Here is a 6,960-nt window from a genome sequence, read left to right as displayed (position 1 = left end):
CTCCAGAACTTGAATCAGTCCATCCAGTCTTCCACGTATCAATGATCCGTAAGTGTGTCGGATATCCCACTGGAATTGTGCCGGTAGATGATGTTCAAGTTACGAAAAAGTTGACTTATGAGGAGGTACCCATTGCCATACTAGATAGACAAGTACGGAGACTTAGAAACAAAGAAATAGCTTCAGTCCAGGTCTTGTGGAGAAATAATAACCGAGAGGAAATGACTTGGGAAGTAGAAAAAAACATGAAGTCCAAGTACCCATACTTATTTAAACCCCGGAAGAGGTCTAAGATGAGACATCAACATTATGAGGTATGTATGCTTTCTTTTCATGCTTTTGGTCATGTGTGGCCATAATGTATTGCTATTGTGTTATAGCCCTGTGAGGTGTTGTTATTGTGGGCTGTTGTGATAGGATGGTAGCGCCATATTACAGGGGATCTTCTGGCGAAATTTCTGTAGAATTCCCGAGAACTTAACATTCAAGGATGAATGTTTTTAAAGGGGGGAAGAATGTTACACCTCGAAAAATTTCATGTCGTTGCACAGTGAATAGATTAATACAGGGTAAGAAGTATATGATGTTTTTACAAGTGAGAAGTAGTACCTAACGGTTCTAATTAAGATTCCAAAGACGTTTGAAGTAAAAGAAGAAAGTTCGTTAAGAAAGGCGAAGTATACATTATGTTTCGGAAAGGATTTTGCAAAGTACCGAGCTAATGTTGATTTGATAATGTCTTGAGGAAAATTTATAACAATCCTTAGATTGTTAATGAGGTGTTAAACAACTGCTAAGAAGGTTCCATAAGGATTGGAGATCAAACAAAATGACGAGAGCAACTTCAAAAAATTAGGAGTTATACGGCCAACTTATACGGCCCGTATAATTTATACGGTCCATATAAGGGACCGTATAACCTGTCGAGAGAAGGGTCCTCCACTAGAAGCACTATACGGTCACATATACGGACCATATATGTGTCCGTATAATACCGTTGGGATAGATTTTTAGTTTTATATAAGGAGGCCCCAAGTTCAATTCTTTCATTTCCCATTTTCTCTCCACACTCTCAAAACCTCTAGAACTTTCTCCACACCATACCAACACATATCCAAGGGAAATCAAAGATCAACTTCATTAATCCAAGGAAATAAAGTGTAAGGGAGTCTCTAGGGTTGCTTGGAGTCAAGAAATTTCTTTGGATTGAAGCTAGGGTTTTTCTTCAAGTGAAGCATTTCCATCCAAAACTTATTTCTACATAATCAAAGGTGAATTTAATGATCATTTCATGTTATTTAGAATATTGAGAGGTTAAAAGACTTGGATTATGGAAGGAAGTAGAAGATGGGTTACAAATATGAGAATAGTAGTGTTTTTGAGTAGTAGCTTCACATGAATCATGATTCTTGACACGTTACCAGTATAATTATGTTATAAATGATATTGAGAATATGGGATAAATATTATATGAGGATGAATGTGATGTTATATTATAGCTATGGTTATGAATGACTTTGAGAGGGAATTGGATAATGTCGAACTTGTCAAGTTATTGATTATGATATTATGAATATGGTTATTGATGTTTGGGAGTTCTTATATCACATGGAAGAAGTTGTAGAAACAAAGGAAATGCTGCCCAATTTTCGTTAGCTTTAACTTAAGCTTGAGCATATTTCCGATTATCTAATTCTAGTACGAATTCCTTTGAAGGTAGAATTACAAACTTGGAAGGGAGCATATAGTCGGCAAGTTAGAAAGGTGAAAAGGTATGTAAGGCTAGTCCCTTCTCTCTGTAAGGCATGATCCATATGACATGACTTTCTTTATCTTTCCATGACCTTCTTACATTCCGGAAACTACGAGTCTATGTTTACATGAGATAAAGATAAGAGACATGTTATGAATACTATAATGATGCTGATGAGTCTACGTCTAAAGATTCCAAAGCCTATGATATGATATTCTTATGAAGTTAATGATTCCTTGATGATATTCATCTTTGTTACACTCACCTTATAATGCTAGTTCCTTCAAGGTGAGGCAAGATGATTATGACTACTCCATAATAAAATCGGGGGTTCTCGACTTTAGGTCACCCCGATAGAGTTATAGTTTGTCTTTGAGTTCTAATGCATGCTTTACGAGATGTATATGATGATAAGATTACACCGTGCCTATATGGCCGGGCAGACATTGCTAAGGCGGGCGGAATATACAGCATGTCTAGAGGGCATGGGCAGACACCACTAGTGGGCGACATGAGATGGTTATCCCAGACGCGGGAGGCCTGGACGCCGGCTAATGATCATCTCACTGTACCTATATGGTCGGGCAGTTTATATATGCATACTTGATATGATGATGATGTTCATGATGTAAGTTAGCATGCATTGTTCTGTTTTAAATGATCTTCAGTTACAGGTTGTTCCTTACTTGATGTTCCCTTGTTTCTTCGATATGTTATTATTGTCCATGCCGTACATACTCGGTATAATGTTCGAACAGACGTCCTTTCTTTTGGACGCTGTGTTCATGCCCACAGGTAGATAGGGCGGTGGCCCAGATTCATAGGAGTCTATCAGCAGCTATACAGGAGCACTCCATTATTCCGGAGGTGCCAGTTATTGATGTATTTATTTTGTGTACATATTTGGGCACGACAGGGTCCTGTCCCCTCCTTATGTCTAGTACTCTAGTAGAGCCTCGTAAATACGTATGTGTGGGTAGTACATGTCCCATCATGACTACATTGTAGATTTGTATATTGTTTTTGCAGCTGTGAGGGCATATATATATATATATATATATATATATATATATATATATATATGTATGCATGTGTTGCCTTTGAGATTATATGTGTCCAGGATAAGTACGATGATTAGCATGAGTGGTGCTCGGTAGTGAGCTCCGGGTAGCCGTCATAGCCCCTAGTCGGGTCGTGACATAAACCTTCGGGTATGAAGTTAGGTTGGATATTGTCTTAGGTTGGGATCTTTTATGTGATTGGGATTAGACACCCCGTTGTGTTGTGAATTGTCTTGTTCAATTGTTGTTGGCTTGATGCCACGTGGAGATAGTAGATATTGGAGACTTTTGATATATCTTGACCATGATAATGTAGTATCTTACTTGTTGACGTTTGATACGAGGATAGTGTTCTATTACGGCTTATTGTGTGGCCTTTTCATGATATTTTTAGTGTGCCCATATGTCGTGCTTGTGATATTGACTTGATTATCGACATTGAACTCATATATTTGCATGCATTCTCATCCTTCATGATATACTATTGATACATTGATACTTTAGGAAACAGTGGGATGAGTTGGGCTCAGTTGGATGAGAATGACATGAGGATCGATGTCCGATGGTTATCCCGAAATAGAGGTTGTGCGTAGCGATTGCCTAGGTTTTTTCCGAAAACTTGAGGTAGCGGTTGCTGAGGTTTTTGCCGGAGACGTGAGGTACATGGTCTTTGTGGGTCCCCCATGAGTTGTGCTACCGATATGTGATGTTCCATCATCAGAATACATGTGTACAAAGCATTGCATTGCATTCACATTCCATACATTACTGCATTGCATGTCACTATGGCTTCTATAGTGATATTCTTGTGATGTACTTGTGATATTTAGATTCTGACTGAATATTTTGAGACTTGGTATAATTGGGTTTAGATGCTAAACATAGGTGATGACGTGTACTTGGATTCTGGCTTGGGTTTGAATTATACCTTGTTGATTTACCTGTTTATCTTACTTTATTGAGTTGATATGTGTTAGGTAAACTTAGTCGGCCTATGATACCTACCAGTACTTGTTGTTTGTACTAACCTGCACTTGTTGTATTCTTTTATGAATACAGAATTCTATGTAGGATCGACCTCTGCTTCTCGTGGCTAATTGTGCTGCGAGAGCTACTGCTTTGAGTCTTACAGGGTGAGCACGGGGACGTCGGCCGCCTTGGAGATGCTTCCTTTATCTATGTCTTATTTCATATTCTGAGACATATTAAGACTTTTGATGTATTTTGTTACTTTAAGACTTATAGTACCTAGTTAGAGGCTCTTGTATGGTTAGACCAGACTCTGGGAGGATTTGATGTATTTTCTTACTTCCGCACATTTCCATATGATTATTATCAGACTTACGTGATTTTATCTCTTTGGCTTGTTTATTTGTTTATTTATGATTTGTAATTATTGGGATAAGGTTTTGCCTACCGAGGTGGAAAAGGTAGGTGCCTGCGACGACCCGCGGGACTTAGCTAAATTGGGTCGTGTTAAGTTGGTATCAGAGCCCTAAGTTACCTGATCTATAATACACGAGCATGTCTAGTAGAGTCTTGTGGATCGGTACGATGAGATTCATACTTATTTGCGAGAGGCTATAGGACATTTAGGAAATTTCACTTTCTTTCCTTCTTTCGTGCTACTTTATTCTAATTGGTATCTGAAATAGTCAAATTGGTATCTAATTCTTATCTCTTATCTTACAGATGGTAAGGACTCGAGCTACTATAGAGCGAGACCAGGTGCCAGAGCCCGCATCTACAGCTGACACCAGAGTGCGAGTGACAGCCAGAGAATGCGGTAGAGCTAGAGACCGCAGGGCTGCCCTAACCGGGGGAAGGGCTCCTACTGTACGATAGCAGCACGAGAGATTCCATCTCCAGAGCTCGAGGATCAGCAGGTTCGAGACCAGGCCGCTGAGGATGATGTGGCCCCAGTATGGACACAGGCCGAAATCACTTCGGAAAAGACTATGGAGGATACTATGGCTCATATTTTACTCTATCTAGATGCCCAGTAGGCTACCGCTGGTGTTACTACTCCTGGTGGAGGTTCACAGACTAGAGTTGGGGCGCAGACCCCTGAGCAGAGACCTACTCAAGTAGCATACCCCGCTGCAGCTATGACTCCTAAGATTGATATAGTGCCAGCCCCAGGGGATGATCTTAGACCCGTGGCGGGTCCTATTATGAACTTGACTGATCAGGATCTAGTTGGGAGGTTTAGGAAGTTCGAGCCGCCGAGGTTCTCTGGTACTTCTGGAGAGGACGCTTATGAGTTTATCTTAGATATACATGAGTTGTTACATTGGATGGGGATCGTAGAGTCCCATGGATTTGACTATGTGTTCTACCAATTTCGCGGCTACGCGAAGACTTGGTGGAGGTATTCTTTTGCTTACAGACCTGAGGGTTTCCCTCCCCTAACTTGGACACAGTTCCACCGGGCCTTCCTTGAGAAGTATGTGCCCCGGGCTGTGAGGGAGACGCAGAAAGAGGAGTTTTTACATCTATAGCAGAAGGGTTTGTCTGTGGAGGCCTATGTGACTCGCTATTTGTATCTGGCCAGTTATTCAGCTCTTTTAATCCCTACCAAGCCTGGTAGGATTCGAGGCTTTATTGATGGGCTCATTGGTTCTCTTTACCATCCTTGCCTTTAGATGGATGCTATGGGGGCTTCTTTCCAGTCCATCATTGAACATGCTTCTTTAACTGAGGTCGTTAAGGCCCGTACATTTGGAGGGGGTAGTGAGAAGAGGCAGCGATAGATTGGCAGTTATGGAGGTTTTAGCTCGAGGGACGCCGGTCAGTCTTCTAGGCCTTATCAGCCATATTTCGGCCGCTTTGTACATTCAGCCTTGTAGGCTTCCTCCAGTGAGCCACCCAGGCAGAGGGCTCCTGAGAGCTTTTTTCCTCGACTAGTAGACAGGGTTGTTCTAGCTGGGTCCTTCGCTTCAGTCTATCAGTCTCCTCCTTCTAGAGGCTAATTTGTGTGTGGAGAGATTGGCCATATTTCTAGGAGGTGTCCCCAATCCAGGCAGGATCATCAGTCCCAAAGGACTCTGGACTCGTCAGGTAGTCGAGAAGGTGCTTCTTAGAGAAGTAGTGCTCTGTCAGGTTGTAGCGGGTCTCAGGTTGGTAGAGGTGGGTCCCAGAGTTCAAAAGGTAGATCTCAGTATGGATGTGATGGGGCCCAGTGTTACTCAATCCTCGGTAGACGCAGAGCAGAGGCCTCAGATGCTGTTATTTCAGGTACCATTTTTGTCCGACATAGGGCAGCATCTGTGTTATTTGATCCTGGATCCACTTATTTGTATGGGTCTACATACCATGCCGTTGATTGGTATTTTCCTTGTGATAGCATAGCTATACCTGTTCATGTGTCTACATCTGTCGGAGATTCTGTTATGGTTAATCGAGTTTATCGGTCGTGTTTGCTTACATTTATGGGGTATAACACTTGCGTAGATTTGATGATTCTTGATATGGTGGACTTTGATATTATCTTGGGTATGACCTGGATTTCTCCTTATCATGCGATCTTAGACTGTCATGCCAAGATTGTCACTTTTTCTATGCCGGTCATTCCTAGACTTGAGTGGAGGGGTACTCCTAGCCCCGCTCCTAAAGAGATCATTTGCTTTCTTCAGGAGAAGAAACTAGTCAACAAGGGGTGTTTAGCTTATCTAGCTCATGTGTGTGACACTATTGTTGCATCTCTACCCCTTGAGTCCATTCCTATTGTGAGCGAGTTCACGGAGGTATTCCCGGCCGATTTGCGGGTATGCCACCCGATCACGACATTGATATCTGTATTGACTTGCATCTGAGCATTCACCCTATTTTTATTCTGCCCTATGGGATGGCACCGACCAAGTTGAGAGAGCTTAAGTAGCAGTTGCAGGATTTATTGAGTAAGGGTTTTATTAGACCGAGTGTCTCCCTTTGGGGTGCTCCTATGTTGTTTGTGAAGAAGAATGACGGATCTATGAGGATGTGCAGTGACTATAGCTAGCTGAACAAAGTCACTATTCGGAACAAGTAGCCTATGCCTCGTATTGATGATTTATTTGACCAGCTTCAGGGTGCTTCAGTGTTTTCGAAGATTGATTTGCGTTCAGGCTACCACTAGTTGAGGATCAGGGCTGAGGATATTCTGAA

This window comes from Lycium barbarum, chromosome 9, assembly GCF_019175385.1.
Source record: "Lycium barbarum isolate Lr01 chromosome 9, ASM1917538v2, whole genome shotgun sequence".
Taxonomy (NCBI): Eukaryota; Viridiplantae; Streptophyta; class Magnoliopsida; order Solanales; family Solanaceae; genus Lycium; species Lycium barbarum.
This window is presented reverse-complemented; position numbering follows the sequence as displayed.